Here is a 19,573-nt window from a genome sequence, read left to right on the forward strand (position 1 = left end):
GAACCTAGACAGGACTATAAGGCGCTTATGGGTAATGCGTCTTATAGTCCACAAAATACGGTATTAGGATATAAATTTGCCATTGCTGGGATCGCGCTGACCCATAAAATATTGGGAATGTGTTATTTTTATAGCACAGTAAAATTTGTAAAAATAAAACCCATAAGACAATGTCAAATTTTTTTTTTTCTAATTCCACCCTATTCTAAATTTTTATTTTTTTCTTAGTTTCCCAATACGTTGCATAGAATATTAAATGGTGAACTTCTATGACCTGAAATGACGGTAGAGTATAATGTAAAGGTTACGTCTCCTGACCTACCGATCATGTGATGGGCTCCAAGGGTTGTAGTAGTGTAGAAGGGTCTGTGATGTAACTCTGGATCAGTACAAGATAAGTATAACATTCAACATTTTCTGGGGTTGTTGTAACTAAATATTTGGTAGCCGGGCCTTACGGCGTTCCTATAGTTCCTTCTGTCCATCATAACATGTACGGTATGTGTTATGCATTTCTTAGTCAGTTATATGAAGTTCTTGATGGTGCCAGCCATCTCTTGTATCTTAGGTGGCCCCTCTTTACGTTGACGGCTAATACTATAGTTATAATGATAATACGATGGAGATTTTGGGACAATTTTACCTATTTTGAAGTGTGACTTTGCGTGTGGAATAGACAAATGAGTGGGGGCGGAGGGGTCTTTCCATCATAAATGGTATGGTATATAGCTATAGTAGATCGTTGGGGGTCTGACATCTGGGATCCGCTCATTTATTGATAGGCAACAAATAAAGGACAGATGATACTTAGATTTTTTTTCAGTCCACTTCTAGTTGTGGTCTCAAAAACGGAATCATCTGAAAACTGGTGAGAGTCCCATCAGCCGGACCCCTTCCAACCAAAAAGTGATTTCGAGATTTCTTGTTTTTAAAGGCGATCTCTTAATGAATCTACTTACAAAAAATTCATTGTCACGTTACCCGTCCTATGCCACCCCTCTGCTGTTTTAGTCTAGGCGCCCCAACATGTCTTTTTTCTGCTGGACAGTCCCTTTAAGACCAAACTTAAATGATCATTTAAAGGGGTCAGAATCTTTTTGAAGCTCGTGTAATATTACGTACTTTAGCAAGGATAACATTGCTGTGGTTTAACTGTGAAATGAAACATCAGTATTATTATTGTGTATGCAGAACTTGTTAGTCGGCCATTTTACCCCTTTTCGTTATCGATTATGACCAGTTCTCCCTCTATACTTAGCAAACAAAAATATCATTGTTAGAATAAGTATCTGTAGGATCACAGTTGTATATTTCTACGATTGGTCCTAATGATAGTAAATGTGGTTATACGGAGATATAGGGGATTTGGTTTGGTCACGAAATCACATTCACTATCATTAGGTGAGTGGCAGCAGCATGACATTGTGATCTTATGTTGCTCACGGGCTTAAACCCACCTCCAGTTATAAAATCTCTGTTCAAATATGAATATAAGAAACTTTGTAATTTATCTTATTCAAGAAATATGTTTCCTAAAATTACGTTTTACATAGATGTCTATGGAGAGGGGAGGTGGAGGATATGGCTGCTAGAAAAGGCTGCTTCTAAGCTCTGCTATTCTATGAATGAGCTTTTATGACACTGCTATGTTTCACAGTAAGACTCTAGCACTGCCCAGAATGGAGGAATAAAAGAGGTAACAGCCTATTCCTTCATCTTTCTCCATAGACTTCTGTATACAGAGACTGACTCTATGTACAAGAACAGCATGGGTGAAGATAAATGGGAGTGGATCAACCTTAGGAAACCTATTTGTTTAATAAGATACCTTTAAACAATTCTTATAGTCACCTGCACAATTCATTTACAAAAAAAGTGTTTTTCTAAGAAAATATTGCCAAATTTTGGAAATCTTTTGCTGCTTTCCTAGGTCGGGATCCATGTCTTTGTTTGACGTACCATTTAGGTTTGTCTGGTTGTATTCTCTGATCTTCTTACTATACTCGTGAACCAATCTGTGTGTTGTAGTGTTTTGTGTTACGGCAGATCTTTTTAGAATTTCTCGTGGGAAAAAAAAAAGTTTTCAGCTATAATTTACCAAAATTCCACTGGTGATTTTGTTCGTAAATTTTGATTTTCTCTGCTTTTGGCAATCATTGACTGTGTAGTTGGCTAGGGTAAACTTGAGAGTACTAAAAAATTTCACTGGATATTCACGTGTTAGTGGCTAGGCTACCTTATTGTAGTCGTAGTCGGGAGCATTACAGATCTCTAAAGGCTACTTGCTGACTGTTTCCAAAACGAACTAAAAAATAAGTGCGTAGACCCATAAGGGCAATGGATATATATTACAAAGATTCCAGATTTTACATTCAAGGAGTAAAGAGCCAGTGTTAACCAAAGGTGGAGTCTGTTCCTCTTTACAAACTATCAAGGCAGCTACAAATCCCTTGGATTCCAACAGATTTCCTTGCTCTTTGTGTCCCATCTTTTTGTTACATGTGTAAGATGGAGATTCCGATAAAGCAAAGTGTTCTATAATATACATTTCAATCTTTGTGGTTGTTCCTGTATCTTCTCTGGTGCTAACCTTTGAGTTGTTGAACCAAGGCTTCATATTTTCCAGTCCAATTTTGGCACATTGTGTCGCATCTTATAACCCGCTCCCTTTTCAGCAAACCACATCTTTCGGGGAGTTTTTTTTTTTTTTTTTTTTTTTCAATAAGCAATTGAAAATCAATGTGCAAAAAAGTGACTAAAACTGTTAATAAATGTGGTGTAAAGCATGGGCACCCAGATATTTCCATAGATCTGCCCCAATGTAACCATTTTTCCTAGAGTGTTACTTTAATGGGTGTGAAGGGGTGAAGGCCTACCTATCAACCAGTCATAAAGGTGTGTAGGAAAGTGATAATGGGAATGGGGTTCTTCAAATGTTGGTGTTCAGGCATGACCACCGCTCCATTGACTTCTATGGGACATCGGAATGGCAATCTCAGTCATTTACGTAGATGTCAATGGAGAGATGTTCACTATGTCCGCCACCATTCATACAGATTTTGGGGAGCCACATTCTGGTGATCTTTAGAGCTCCTAGCAGTGGGACCCCATGAATAGGGGATAAGTGTTAGTAGCGGGAAACCCCTGAGGTCTACCTTTGAGGATAGCTTTATGTGCATACAGTAGAGAAACTATAAGCACTATTGGTACCGGGACTGAATGAATTAGGCGGCTTTTTAAACACTGACCTCTCCGAATTTTTAATGCGACTCCCCTATAGAGCTTCACTAGTGTATATACAATACCACCCATATGTACCATTATTACAAAAATTAATGGAGTCATCTTACCACCTAGACCTCTGCTGAAGGACGGCATCCTTACCGAATGACAGGTATATTTAGGATAATGTGAGGACACATATACTGCTCAGATTTATGGGGGATGGTTCAGCGTTCAGTCAATTAAAGCTAGTCTCCTCCCCCTACCATAGAAGCACCCATGACAAAATGGCTTCCTACTATAGAACCTCTAAAACCATACTCGTCAACCTTTCGTCGCCAACTGATATAAAAACTACAACGCCCCTTATGTCCTGACAGCCTTTGCTTTATAACTACCCCATCCCTGCTCTAAAAGGAACCAATCTGAAAGGAGGCCAAAGCTTGAGGGGAAGCCAAGATGGAAGATTCTGCAATAATACTTGTCGTAGATGGTCTTCTTTAAAACTTTCTGTCCATTGGTGGCTGCTTTTCTTGTATATTATTGCTGATATTATTTTACTACGTAAGTTATCGTAGACCGTGCTATGGTCTTCTTAGACTCGGTACTCTTCATTGGTTCAATATCCAGAATTTCGTGATGGGTAAACCTTGGGATAAGACGTTGTGTAATATGGTACGGTCCTGCTGCCATTGAGGGGTGACTGGTCTACCAATGGCCCTATAGAACCATAGTGGTGGGTTTTATTTTTTTTTCTTCATGTTATTTGCACAAAACATTTCTAGACAATATGTCTTAGTGACCACTGTGAAGACCATTTAAGCCTGTTCCTCGGTCTCTTTTTCGGGAGAGACTCAACCATATCTAGTTAGTGACAACTTGGGCATTGCCAAAGTATTTTCTTACTTGTATAGAAGCGGCATTCCTGTAAATAGTATCTGAAACAAAGTGGGGGTGGACAAGAAGGATCGGAGCCTTAGTGTAATGCTTGGAAGTGTCTTTGAAGGTTTCTCGTAACTTGAGTGAACAGTCTGAATGGGGCATTAGGCGTTCCAACCCCCATACCCTTGTCTGATCTCGTCTGTCCAGATGTTCACTACTGCAATCTAACAATCAGAATCCTTGTTTGTTGGACAAACAGTATATATTATATGTAGCAGAAGCTAATTTTATTATGCAAAGGTTTCTATTTTCTTGTTTTATTTTGCTTCCGATTGAAATATTGTAATATTATACGTCATAATGAAGGAGTGTCATTTTAATAAAGTTACCTTTGTATTATATTCCTTATTATAAAAGTTGACTTTCTCACGTCTACTTCTTCTTTAACCTTCTTGTGATCAGGTATTGCTGTTAAAGACTGTTGCATTGCATGTGAAATAGTTGGCGGCCATTTTGAACAATCATGTAACATTAGTTAATTTAAAGTGAATTAAAACAGAGCAATAAATCTGCAAAAGACTAGAATATTAGAAGCCTAAAATTCCCAAATTTTCAATTTGTTGACCAAAATGGTCTGAACCCCAACTGAGGTGGAGATGGATTGTCCATGTCCACCTGTCTCTAGTCCTGCCTCTTGTTCAGAGCCTTGGAGTACTGGACTTTTCCACCCAGTTCAGAATCCTGTAACATCCAACAATACTCAGCAGGGGGCGTATTTTCTCATAAAAATAACTGGACAGTGCGGGCACTGAGAGGGGTAGTAAATTCTTAAAAATATGTAGACAGGATGCCTAGAACTCTCCACACAAGATGTTAAGAATTTGGCAATATATCCCATCCTCAAGTAAAGCCTATTTTTGTATAGTATTATTTATTTTATTTTATTTTTTTTTTTTTTAAGGTTTTTTTTTTTTTTTTTTTATTTGGTGGAGGTTTTTTTTTTTGAGGTTTTTTTTTTTGGGGTATGTTTTTTGTTTTTTTTGTTTGTTTGTTTCTTCTAGCACCCATTTACCAGTTCTAGGCAGTTGTAAGTAACCCCGAGACTCACAGATATGGAATAAAATCTTATTTTGTTAAATTTCTTTTTAAGATGGCATGACAACCATTTCAGTATGTTGTTTGACTTATTTGGCGCTATTAACACTACATTCTACATGAGGGATGTTACTTTTATCTTGATATCTTCATTGGGTATACTCTTTGGTAGGTTTTATGTATCCATATGGCCTAATGCACACACAGGAATCGGGACTGAACCTGGTTTGTACATCTTTTGGATTTCTGTTTCCGAACTCCCTGCCGCACCCCACTATTCTGTACTGTATATAATATGGAGAGCGCAGGAACTTCTAGATACTGTGATGTCGGGAGTCTTGGAGTTCAGGCCAATGTACAAACCAGTAGTTCTGGTTCAGATTCCTCTGTGTGCACGAAGCCTTAAAAATTCATCAAAAACAGAAACCGATTGTCTCTAGATAAAAACAAAAAAGTATCATAATTTAAAAAATTATAGTTAAAGTGAGGCAGCCATTTTGTCAGAGTTTATTCTCTGTGATGTCATTTGTTCTTCAACAATTCTTGGCCTGAATGGGCTTCACTTTCACAAAATGACTGCCACAAAGTGTATGGTTAGAGTTAGGTTTTGGCTTTTTTAGTTTTTGGTTTTTTAAAAAAATAAAAATTTACTTACTGGGGAATTTCTCTAAGATCCAAGCAATTTCTCATAGTTTATGCTACTCGCTTGTTAATTATTTTGTTCTCCCCAGGGAATACAGTTTTTGTAGTTTTTCCTTCTTAATTAAAACTACCGTGAATGTACGTGCCTTTAAGAGCTCCTCTAGCTTGATAGCAATTTAATATGCAATTTTTTGTGTCAATAAACACCACTGAGGTAGATGAGGGAGTTATAAATTTTTATTTTTTTTTTACCATCTACTATATATTTTAAACAATATTATGCAATATAAAGATATAATCAGATAGAGTACTTTATAAAACAGAGTGATATATTTTTTTTTTTTCATTGATGTGTTGCAAAATTTGAGTTTTATGGATGTATCCTAGGAAACGATAAAAAATCCACGTTATTTTTTTTTCCACTATATAAAATATTTTATTTTTTATGGGTTAAGCAAATGTGTTTAGAAAAAAAAAATTACAAAAAAAAAAATTCAGCTCAAATCAAGTTTAAAGTTCCTCCCAAGTTCCCCCCAACTATCAGGAATGTACTCTAATCCGAAGCTGTGATTTACCGACATTCTGTATTATTAACGTATTATGTGTTACAGTATCATGTAGTATAATGTATAATATTTCCTATCAAACAGTTGCATATATTCTCACTGTGGTATCCAAAAACTGTGTTGTATATACATTTTAATTTAAGCACAAAATTTTTTTTTTACAAATGAAGTGTACAAATTTTCATGGGCTGATCGCCATCCAAAATTAAGATTATAATTTATCAAATTGTGTTGTAGATTTGCAATCTATCCTATTTATTTTGTATCATTTGTATATGTTGTGATTTTAATTTTTAATGTATTTTTTTTTTTGGTTTTGGTATTCTTTTATTCTTTTTAGATAAACAATGATTGATATCCTTTTTTGTGTTTTTGTTTTTTATTTTTGTATTGCCTCTTTTTTCTTTTCTCTTTATTTTTAGTGCAAGATTATAGTGCATAAAATCCATTATATGTACTGTATAGTGTTATTTAGGGGGTATCCAGCTAAGCAATTGCTCAGGGCCTCCTTATATAAACAGTATGTTTACTGCCCTAGATGATCAGGGTGTTAGCTAGCCTAACACCGACATGACCTACTTGATGAATTGAAAGGAATTCAGAAAGCTACAGTTGTGGAATCTGAGATCTTCCCGACTTTGTCCTCTGCAAGAATAAATTTCTTCCCGACCTTGTCCTCCGCGAGAGTAAGCTTCCTCCGACCTTGTCCTCTGGGAGAGTAAGTTTCTAACCGACCTTGTCCTCCGCGAGAGTAAATTTCTTCCCGACCTTGTCCTCCGCGAGAGTAAATTTCTTCCCGACCTTGTCCTCCGCAAGAGTAAATTTCTTCCAGACCTTGTCCTCCGCGAGAGTAAGTTTCTTCCCGACCTTGTCCTCCGCGAGAGTAAGTTTCTTCCCGACCTTGTCCTCCGCGAGAGTAAGTTTCTTCCCGACCTTGTCCTCCGCGAGAGTAAGTTTCTTCCCGACCTTGTCCTCCGCGAGAGTAAGTTTCTTCCCGACCTTGTCCTCCGCGAGAGTAAGTTTCTTCCCGACCTTGTCCTCCGCGAGAGTAAGTTTCTTCCCGACCTTGTCCTCCGCGAGAGTAAGTTTCTTCCCGACCTTGTCCTCCGCGAGAGTAAGTTTCTTCCCGACCTTGTCCTCCGCGAGAGTAAGTTTCTTCCTGACCTTGTCCTCCGTGAGAGGAAATTTGCGTAAAGGGAAAATACCCGTTTTATCCAGGTTCACTTTCCACTCAAGATCCTGCAAAATGGACTTCTCCATCCCCCGCTTTAAAGAATTTGGGGAATCAATGACAATTAGGAAGTCTTCCATAATGTTGGTTGAAAAAATAAAAATGACTGTCATTCTCAAAAATCTCTGAGAATTCTAATGACTTGGAAAACAGGATGTTCTTCATCTCTGACACCATGTACTTATTTTCAATTCACTGCTGACTTTACAGTCTCCATCTTGAATTTTTGGTACTGTAAACATTTATTGAAGGTCTATAGTTCATAAGAAGTCTCAACAACCCACTTGATAATGAAAAATGTTTAATCTTCCCATGAGTTTTTGAAAACAGACCAGCAACTTACTGTAAAATAAATCAGAACATGAGTCAAGCATGGTATGGTAGAGGAAGAACTATGGGTAGATGTACGGAATTCTGAGAGAGCCAAAACTTTCACGTTCTATAGTATACATATGAAATTTTTATAGTGTATAAAGAGCCATCTCACCTCCGGTGGCAGATGACAGAGTCCCTGAAGAGGCGGAAGACTGAACAGATAATTATTTTTTTTCTAGTGGAGGGAATATTCCAACTGGGGAAGAGAAGGGGTTGGGGCGTCATTTTAATTTTTGCCTCAGGCAGCTGATAAGCTAAAATCTGCCCTGAGTAACAGGAAAGTCTGATGTCAGAACAGTGGATGGGGAGATGATCTGTGATCATAGTTGAAAGAAGAGATGGACGAAAAATTAATTCATAGTATCAAAGGGATTAATAAACTTTGGAAGATTAGAGGAAGTGATGGCCTGAATTATTATATATGTTTGATCTCCCACTTATAAATTATGTAATGAACGATGAAGATGTAACAGAAGAACCTCTTTATTGTGTCCAGGTCATCGTCCTGCGCATGCGCTGTCCCTTGCTACATAAAAATAACTCGCCCACAATAAGGAAATCATGTCTGTGTCTGTGACGAGTCCTAGACCATAGAAAGTTCCTACAATGGTGGTCGTACTTGTTGGCAACTGTTCCAGATAAGAGACTGTCACCACTAAGATGGTTAGAGGAAATCTTAATCTTCTGGTTAATGTATCATTTCTAAATCTATAATTTCTAATTCTGGTTGGCCTGTTTGATCTGGGAAGAATCGCTCAATCCCTGTAGGTCACGGCTTTCAAGACATATCTTTGTAGGGAACTTTAGCCTTTATATCAAGCGCACAATATATGCTGCTCATGCCAGGAAATTCTGTACATAGAGAAGCTGCTGTTCTCAGGATTATGGTTGACTTCACGAAGTGACTTGTTCCGACCCCAGTGCCAGCTCCTTGTGACCTTGTTTAATTTAGGACTGATTTAGGATTTAGCTGCGTGCCATCAGGGAAATTAATTCTTCAACAGTTATCTCAGAAAAACCCATAATGGTGGTGGTTATACATAGATACGAAAGTTAGCAATATACTCACTAGGACAGTACAAGTGACTGCTGCAGTAATGTTGTGACCACTATGATTGATGGCCACGGTAAGGACCACTGTAATGTCACATCACTACATTATGAAAACAGGACCAGAGCATGTGGACAGAGGATCAGTGGTCACAGGGTAGGTAAGTAGTTGTTGTGGTCTCACACGTTGGAAATGGAAAGATTTTCAACCACCTATCAAGTGATGTGAAAGCATATTTTCCCCCCCATTAACCCATTTCCCCCATACCCCTTCACCCCCTGACAGTAATTGCTCTCATTACTTTGACAACCAATACTAGTCAACTATCAAGTGAGTGTAAAGCAGTCAGATGACGCAGCGACATCCAAGTACATCCCGTGATGTTTCCATGTCTATGGGGACTTACTCTATAAATCAGAATGGATTGGAAACTCCCCTTTAGACGTGAATGCATTCTGATGTCTCTGCCATAGATAGAGGGGGAAGGTGTCACTCCCCCCCCCCCCCCCCCGTGCCCAGTGTAAAAAAAAAAAAAAAAAAAGATTAGATGATAAATAGCCCCCATTGAGCATATCTTTCTTGTGTCATAGTCCAATTTTGCTGCTGGTAAGTTTGTATTCCATATGCAAATTAGCTGTCCAGTAGGGCGGGGCCACAGCTTTGGGGATTTTTGCCCTATAACAGAAAGCCTGATATGTCCTATAGATAACATTTTGCAGCAACTACAAAAGAAGATGGCGCTCCAACAGGTGTGGCCCCAAGTTTTTCAGTTCAATATCTTCTCCAAAATCTGGTCCTGTGGAACAAAACCAAGGCCTAAGCCTCAGGTTCCTGACTCAAGTTTGTCTTATGCAATAAAGTGTGAAATCCAGAGCATGAGCACCGCCAATACATGTACATGGTGCTTTTTTGGCATACAGTTCTGCAGTATGATAATCGCTACTAACCCTTTCCCAACATCCAGAAGTCAGATATTTAAAAATGGTGGACACTCAGCTCCTCTTTTATACAGCAGACCCCTGGTGGCAGTGCCTTCACTGATCAAGACCATTAATCCCTAAAAACTTACACAGCAGCACATGGGCACTGCCATTTTTAGGGGGATTGCAGGCCCTGGGAGTGAAATCCAGGACCTGTGATTCATTACAATGACAACTGGAAACATTTGAAGGCTCCCAGGCAAGTCATTGTATTACAGGCTACTGTCTACAGCCTGTAATAGGAAATGCACTAGTAAGTCAAATCCTCCATTCCCTAGAACACATAAAAGTCCTTAAAGGGGTTGTCCCATGAAAAGCATCCTATCTATACTGCTAGTTTATGTGGATTTAAGACTTTTCCTAAATACATTTCTTTATCAAATCTGTTTTGTTTGACCGCTATCTTAATTTATTCACCTCATTGTTGACACTGTGTTTCTATTGCCACTGTGTTTATCTGCTCAGTTCCCAAGTGACATAGCTGCCTGCTCTCAGGGGGTAGGGAGGATGGGGCTGACAAGCAACGGAGCTCCTCAGATAGCGGAGGGGGGAGGTGAGAGCTCCGGGATTACTGTGCTGTCTATCTTCAGTTTTTCCACTTATCAGCCGGTTTAATTGAATTTGGCTGAGATAAGGAGTCCGTTACCTCTGTATGTAATGCAAGCTGATTCAAATCCAGCTCTGCTACATCAGTTTCTACATCAGCTTTATACTGTGGTAATGCATTTACAACCAATCCCTCATTACTGACTGTAAACATAGCAGAGCAAGTGAAACCCGCCCACCAATGTGCTGAGAAATCCAGGAAGTGAAGAGAGCACAGAGCCCTGCAGGCTGCAGAACAAGAGTTATGGGAATACCCCTTTAAAGGGGTTGTCCACTTTCAGATCAATATTGAGAGACAAATGTTATTTTTTTATACAATATCAAGATATACAATTTTCCAATATACTTTCTGTATCAATTCTTCAGTTTTCTAGATCTCTGCTTGCTGTCATTCATTCTGTTACTTCTAGTGGACACAAGTCTGACCATGGTCATGTGATTTACGGTCCATGGTCATGTGATGAGCACACAGGTGCACAGCTGATTACCAGGAGCTGTGTGCTCATCACATGACCATGGACCGTAAATCACATGACCATGGTCAGCGTTTTATCCACTAGAAGTAACAGAATGAATGACGGCAAGAAGAGATCTAGAAAACTGAAGAATTGATACAGAAAGTATATTGGAAAATTGTCCAACTTTTAATTATACAAAAGTAACATTTGTCTCTCAGTATTGGTCTGATAGTGGACAACCCCTTTAAATAAAGTTAAAAACATACACATTAGGTGTTTATGTTACTCCAGCAAGTAACAGGACCTATTTACTTGGCTGCCTCTGTTTCCCCTTCTGCCCTCCAGGGGGCCCTGTGCATCCCATATCACGTCGGTGTTGGTATAATGTCACCGATGTCTGTGATGTCATTGAAGGGGGCGTAACATTGCTATTTATGTTTGATCACATTATGGGACATTGTGGAATTGTATAATGTGTGGGGGTAAGGGGGCTTAAGCCAAAAGTTTGCTCTGGGGTCCGGTCTATGCTTGTTATACCACCATGTTTTAGAAATTATCTATTGTTCTATGTTGTCTATGTATTGTTGCATACTAAGTCTTATTTTGTATTTATTGTATATTTTATTTATTGGTTATGTGGTATATTTATTTACTTTTTTTTTTTGCAAATATTTTATTGTACAATGGCACTTGATTTTCTGTGTTTTGTAAGGGGAAGAGAGGATTTTATACTGTTTGTGGTTGTAAAAGTGATGGACAAAATTGTGGATTATTCTCTAACACAGGACTCAGCAACCTTTGGCACTCCGGCTGTTGTAGAACTACAACTCCCAGCATGCATACTTGCTCTGCTGTTCGTGGGGCTCGCATGGAATTGAATGGAGCATGATGGGAGTTGTAGTTTCACAGCAGCTGGAGTGCCGATGGTTGCAGATCGGGTATGAAGAAGACCTAATAGATGCTGCGGTATTATCACATGTTCCAGATTATCAGAAGGTCATAGAAACTTGTCTTACAAACAATCCAGGGATCACACTATTATAATGTATATGTATTGCAGGGGTTTCGGCTGCTAATTTTTACGCTATTTTTTCTCTTCTTCTGTACAGTTTCCCCTTCTGGTTTTGGTTTACAAACACTGAGGCCGGGGCTTTTAGATATTAATATATAGAATTCACTGTGTCCATAGACAGAGATCACTAATGTGAATGAGGCCTTAGGGCTCGTTCACACGGGGGCAGGTGGGGCGGGTTTTGGCACCGTTAGTGATGCGGGGAGCCGCGTCACTCTCGGGTCAAAACCCACCTACCACGACCGTCACGGTTGCGGCTTCCCCCTCCGTAATCAGCTCGAATGAATGGGCCGAGACCGGAGGTTGCTTCCACCTGAAGAAAGGGCAGCTCGTTTCTTTTTTCCGCTTTTGGCAACATGCTGATAGCGGAAAAAAGAACACTATTGGTCTCCATAGACCACCATTGTATGGAGGCGGATTTTGAGGCGAAATCCGCTGTCAAAATCCGCCTCCTTGCCCCTGTGTGAACTAGCCCTTAGGAATCTGCTCTTATGATGAAATTTCACTTTGTGTTATGATAGGGTTCAATGCTGGCTCTTCTGTTAGTGGTGTAATACTTATCCAGGGTGAGGGGATGTATTGATGTAAAACAAGCTATATATGCTGTTCAGGGTACTAGGAAAGCTGGGTGAGCTGTGATGGACACCATATTGGTTGTCAACCAGCTTTTCTAGGATCCTGAATGAAAGTTGTGCCTAGTTTTTTTTAGCATATAACAGGACAGATTTATCATCCAAGAGTCTTGAAAAGTTGGGTGACAACACCTGTGATGAGCTGTTTAGGATTTGCCCATGCCATTCAGGATTCTTGGAAAGTTGAATGACAATAACTATAATAGGAGTAAATCTCTACAATAATTTTCCTTTACATTATGGCTAGATTAGAACAGGGGGCGCTATTGTATTGTGTTCATGTTAAGAATGCGCTGTTGTTAATGGTGGAGAGCGGTACTGCAAGTGAAATACAGAGTATTACAACAAGATCTGATCAAATTGTCTCCACAATAAAAGTATGACTCCTTATTTACTTATTTAGGTGTCGCCGCTTCTGGATGATCACAAGGTCGGTGTCTCTGAGTCTAGGTTTAAACAACCTGGAAAAATAAAAATTTTGTGGGATTGTAAAAACATGGCTGCTTTCTTCCAGAAACAGAGACCTTGCTGTCATGTCTGCTATTGCAGCTCTATTGTAATAAATGGAATTGAACTGCAATTATCAGACACAACCCATAGACAGGAGTGGTGCTGTATGTTTGCAGCCATGTTTCTCTAAACCTAAACAACCCCATTAAAGATCGCTGGATGCTCAGACTAAGCTCTGCCACAGGTGTCCCTTTAGGTGATCCCGGCGATCAGTGATCTGTGCTACCATTACTAGCTGAGAACTGGGTGATGGCCTGCCAGAATCACAGGGAATCATGCCTCTGGACCTTACTTTCTGACAAGGACCGCCCACCTGGCAGCCATTTTGAAAAATTGACCAATAGGAATGCGATAATTTGCATAATTACCCAGAATCCTTTGCAGGAACTCTCCCTAAGCTAAATGAACGTTGAAAATAATATATTAAATGAAGGAAAAACTTAGAAAATGGCTAAAAAACTGGTCTGTGCAGTTGGTGGACGGAGCCTCCTGGTTTGGCCCTCTCCCGGCCTGGCTGCGGGGTCGCTGGGCCAGGATTCCAGCAGCTGAAATTTTGAGCAATCAAAAAAAAAAAAAAAAAAAAAAGTCTCTGATACATTTGGACAATATGGACCTTTTTTCACAGTTTATGGGCTTTATAAATTATAACAAAATTCTGAGAAACAGCCAAGACTATAAAGACTGGCAGCTGTCACTGCCCAGACTGAGTCACCACACTTAGCAGTAGCCCAAGGCCTCTACCAGTAGGCAGACATGGAGCAGTTCACACTGATCTCAGGAGTGCAGAACACACTCTACAAGTAAAATAGGGGCAGCAACCTCACAGGGACAACCTCAGAGCAACATTCATTGAACTTAAGGAGAGTGAACTTAACTCAAGCAGTGCATTATGGGAATTTATGTAAATCTGAAGGTGTTTTTATTATAATGTTATTCCTGAGGAGGAGCCTCACATAAGCCCTCCTCCTAGGTCATCTCACTACTTATAGTGCACCATGGAGCAAGGCCCAATGACTCCATCAGCCTTCTTTTGCTTAAGTTCCTTAACGTCGCTTCTGTCCATGTTCAGGCAAATCTTAAACATTTTCATAACTGTTGTAATAAATGAAACCGAGCTGCAATACCAGGCACAGCCCAATGGACAGGAGTGTTTTTTGAAGTATGCAACCATGTTTCTCTAACCCTAAACAATTCCCTTAAAGATCTATAGATGCTCAGACTAATCTGACAAAAGTGTCCCTTTAAGTGCTCCCGGCGATCAGTGATCTGTGCCACCATCACCAGCCAAGAACCGGAAGATGGTCAACCAAGCCAGCCAGTATCACAGGGGATCATGCCTCTGGAGCTTAACTTCTAAGTGATGGCCAGCCAGCATTGATCCCGGCAGTCGGTGATCTCTGCTACCATTACCAGCTGAGTGAGGGCCAGCTAGAATCATAGGGCATCATGCCTCTGCAGCTTAGCTTCTAACATGGACCGCCTACCTGGCAGCCATTTTGAAAAATTGACCAATAGGAAGGTTAGAATTTGCATAATTACCCAGAATCCTTTGCTGGAACTCTCCCTAAGCTTAATGAACATTGAAAATAATAAATCAAATGAAGCAAAATCCAAGAAAACGGCTAAAAATCTGGTCTGTACAGTTGATGGGCGGAGCCTCCTGATTCGGTCCTCTCCCGGCAGGGTCACCGGTCATGATTTCAGCAGCTGAAATTTTGAGCAAAAAAAAAAAAAAGTCTGAGATACATTTGACTAACACGTAGTTTGTTTTCATGGTCTTTGTTCTTTACTATAATATTCTGAGGAACAGCCGAGACGGTGTAGACCGGCAGGTGCCACTGCCCACACTCAGTCACCACACTTAGCAGCAGCCCAAGGCCACTACTAGCAGGCAGACATGGAGCGGTCCGTGCTGGCCCCAAGAGTGCACAACGCACTCTGAATGTAAAGGGGGGACCGCGACCTCACAGGGACAACCTCAGAGCAACATTCATTGAACTTAAGGAGAGTGAACTTAACTCAAGCAGTGCATTATGGGAATTTATGTAAATCTAAAGGGCTTCTATTATAATTTTACTACTGAGGAGGGGCCTCACATAAGTCCTCCCAGGTCGTCTCACCACTTATAGTGCACCATGGAGCAAGGCCCAATGACTCCATCAGCCTTCTTGTGCTTAAGTTCCTTAACTTTGCTCCTGTCCATGTTCAGGCAAATCTCAAACATTTTCACAACTCTTGTAATAGATGGAATGGAGCTGCAATATCAGGCACAAGCCATGGACAGGAGTGGCACTGTTTTTTGAAGTATGCAACCATGTTTCTGTAAAGCTAAACAACCCTTTAAAGATCTATCAATGCTCAGACTAAGCTCTGACAAAGGTGTCCCTTTAAGTGATCTCAGTGATGTGTGCTACCGTTACCATATGATGGCCAGCATGGGGCAGCCTGTGCAACACTGAAGACCATGCTTCTGGAGGTTGCCTTCCGACTTATAAGAGCCTACCTGGCAAAAAAAACCTTCCAGATACATTTGGCTAACACATACCTTTTTCTGCATGGTTTATGGTCTGTGTACTTTACAACAAAATTCTGAGAATCAGCCAAGACTCTAAAGATCTGCAGGTGGCACTTCCCAGACTCAGTCACCACACTTAGCAGCAGCCCAAGGCCTCTACTAGCAGGCAGACATGGAGCGGTCCGTTCTGATCTCAAGAGTGCAGACGCGCTCTACAAGTAAAACAGGGACCGCAACCTCACAGGGACAACCTCAGAGCAACATTCATTGAACTTAAGGAGAGTGAACTTAACGCAAGCAGTGCATTATGGAAATTTATGTAAATCTAAAGGGCTTCTATTATAATTTTACTACTGAGGAGGAGCCTCACATAAGTCCTCCCAGGTCATCTCACCACTTATAGTGCACCATGGAGCAAGGCCCAATGACTCCATCAGCCTTCTTGCGCTTAAGTTCCTTAACTTTGCTTCTGTCCAAGTTCAAGCATTTTCACAAGTGACTAACTGAATGGACTGAAGCTCTATCACCATAGGGAATTGGCTCCCAACCCCCCTGACCTCTGGACCAGACCTCATACATGGGCGCCTCCAGTGGGAAATGTATTTAACCAAAGGAGAGTTAAAGGCAATGCACCATGGGAAAGTATGTAAATGTGATGGGGGTGACAGTCTGTCTGTTACATTCATGTTCCAGAAGTGTGTGCTGATCTCAGTTCCATCCTAGAGATTGGGGGAGGAGTAGTGCGGCACATTAGGTGAAGGATACACGGCAACTTTAGCCCAACTCCTGTTGTGTGACAATAAAGTGACATATTGCTCTGCAACTTCTTCACTAACGTAAGTGAATCGAGTCACACTGTTACCCAAAGGGTGATAGAACTACTAAAATATCCATCAATATTCCTTATTTTAGTGAGTTACGGTCGCAGCGTCCCTGGGGTTACAATGTGGTTCCCCTTACAATAGTGAAGGAATCACAAGGCACCATGGCAATCTTTGGTTTTATGAAAAGTGGGCAAAGTGGCCCTGTGGCCCTCGCCTTATACCACAGGTATTAGCAGCCTCTTTACCAGGGGGATTACTGAGCCGTTTTCGCAGCCCACCATTCATTAGGGCCTTATTCACATGACCATGTCCGTTTCTTCACTGTGAAAAATGGAAGAATCAATAAGTTTTTGGTCAGGAGAAGTCCTATAGGGAGCGACAGTCACAGGCCCGAAGCTTTATTGAAGGACAACACACAAGAGGAGAGAGGAGGGAAAGGGGTTTCAGTCCTTGTCTTCCTCTTTGCCATTCAGGCTACCCATGATAGAATAGTCCTGTTGCCGGCCGTTCTTAATAGAGTTCACTGTGAATCCTGGATCAGACTCCAACAAATCCTTAGCTCGGATGAGCTTGTGTATTGTCTTTGGCTTCCAGAGATCGGGTTTGAGACCCTACAGTTGGTGTTCCCTTACAAACTTGGGCGCGTCTCCAAGGAACAGTCCAGTCAGGGGGGAACCTAGCCTCTGTGCTCCCTGAGGCCTTTCTATTATAGTCCACCTGTGATAATCAGAGCCCAGTTACGTTTTTTTTCAGTCATGTATTTTTCTTCTGTGTATTGTCACGTGCTCATATTAACCCTCTCAACAGACTGCCTGGAGCCGGCCCTAGTACAAAAGGAATATGGTTTTATGAGGGGGACGGGGGTTTGTTTGAATACAATGCAGTAACATTTTGTGACTTACAGCTGACGTCTCTGACTAATCGTTCACACTTCCCTTCCGCCAAGAACCAGACTGCGGTGTGAGACATCGGAGCCCAAGGTGGTATGACCCACAATGGCCCCTGCACACAGTATTATGGCCCACAGCGGCCGCTGAGCACGGCATTATGGGCCACAGTGGACCCTGCACAGGGTATTATGGTTCAGCTCCTTGCTTCGCCGCTTCACGCCGCCTGCTGGCTGTGTAGACGCGATGTGATGACGTCACATCGCGTCTACAACTGTGTGCGAGTGAGAGAGAGGCGCGCGCAGAGAGCGGCGGGGGAACGAGGAGAAGGTAAGTGTAATGTGTACACTGAGGTGGAATGTGAAACTGGGGTCAGATGAAGGAGATTACGGCATGACACTGGGGGCAGAGATGTGGGGACATGAATCTGGGGGCAGAGATGTGGAGACATGAATCTGGGGGCAGAGATGTGGAGACATGAATCTGGGGGCAGAGATGTGGAGACATGAATCTGGGGGCAGAGATGTGGAGACATGAATCTGGGGGCAGAGATGGAGAGGACATGAATCTGGGGGCAGAGATGGAGAGGACATGAATCTGGGGGCAGAGATGGAGAGGACATGAATCTGGGGGCAGAGATGGAGAGGACATGAATCTGGGGGCAGAGATGGAGAGGACATGAATCTGGGGGCAGAGATGAAAGGACATGAATATGGGGGCAGAGATGTGGAGACATGAATGTAGGGGAAGAGATGGAGAGGACATGAATCTGAGGGCAGAGATGGAGAGGACATGAATCTGGGGGCAGAGATGTGGAGACATGAATCTGGGGCAGAGATGTGGAGACATGAATCTGGGGGCAGAGATGTGGAGACATGAATCTGGGGGCAGAGATGGAGAGGACATGAATCTGGGGGCAGAGATGGAGAGGACATGAATCTGGGGGCAGAGATGGAGAGGACATGAATCTGGGGGCAGAGATGGAGAGGACATGAATCTGGGGGCAGAGATGGAGAGGACATGAATCTGGGGGCAGAGATGGAGAGGACATGAATCTGGGGGCAGAGATGGAGAGGACATGAATCTGGGGGCAGAGATGGAGAGGACATGAATCTGGGGGCAGAGATGGAGAGGACATGAATCTGGGGGCAGAGATGGAGAGGACATGAATCTGGGGGCAGAGATGTGGAGAAATGAATCTGGGGGCAGAGATGGGGGGACATGAATCTGGGGGCAGAGATGGAGAGGACATGAATCTGGGGGCAGAGATGAAAGGACATGAATCTGGGGGCAGAGATGTGGAGACATGAATCTGGGGGCAGAGATGTGGAGACATGAATCTGGGGGCAGAGATGAAAGGACATGAATCTGGGGGCAGAGATGTGGAGACATGAATCTGGGGGAAGAGATGGAGAGGACATGAATCTGAGGGCAGAGATGGAGAGGACATGAATCTGGGGGCAGAGATGTGGAGACATGAATCTGGGGGCAGAGATGTGGAGACATGAATCTGGGGGCAGAGATGTGGAGACATGAATCTGGGGGCAGAGATGTGGAGACATGAATCTGGGGGCAGAGATGGAGAGGACATGAATCTGGGGGCAGAGATGGAGAGGACATGAATCTGGGGGCAGAGATGGAGAGGACATGAATCTGGGGGCAGAGATGGAGAGGACATGAATCTGGGGGCAGAGATGGAGAGGACATGAATCTGGGGGCAGAGATGGAGAGGACATGAATCTGGGGGCAGAGATGGAGAGGACATGAATCTGGGGGCAGAGATGGAGAGGACATGAATCTGGGGGCAGAGATGTGGAGAAATGAATCTGGGGGCAGAGATGGGGGGACATGAATCTGGGGGCAGAGATGGAGAGGACATGAATCTGGGGGCAGAGATGAAAGGACATGAATCTGGGGGCAGAGATGGTGGGATATGAATCTGGGGGCAGAGATGTGGAGACATGAATCTGGGGGCAGAGATGTGGAGACATGAATCTGGGGGCAGAGATGAAAGGACATGAATAT

The sequence above is a fragment of the Leptodactylus fuscus genome, chromosome 10, assembly GCF_031893055.1.
Source record: "Leptodactylus fuscus isolate aLepFus1 chromosome 10, aLepFus1.hap2, whole genome shotgun sequence".
Taxonomy (NCBI): domain Eukaryota; kingdom Metazoa; phylum Chordata; class Amphibia; order Anura; family Leptodactylidae; genus Leptodactylus; species Leptodactylus fuscus.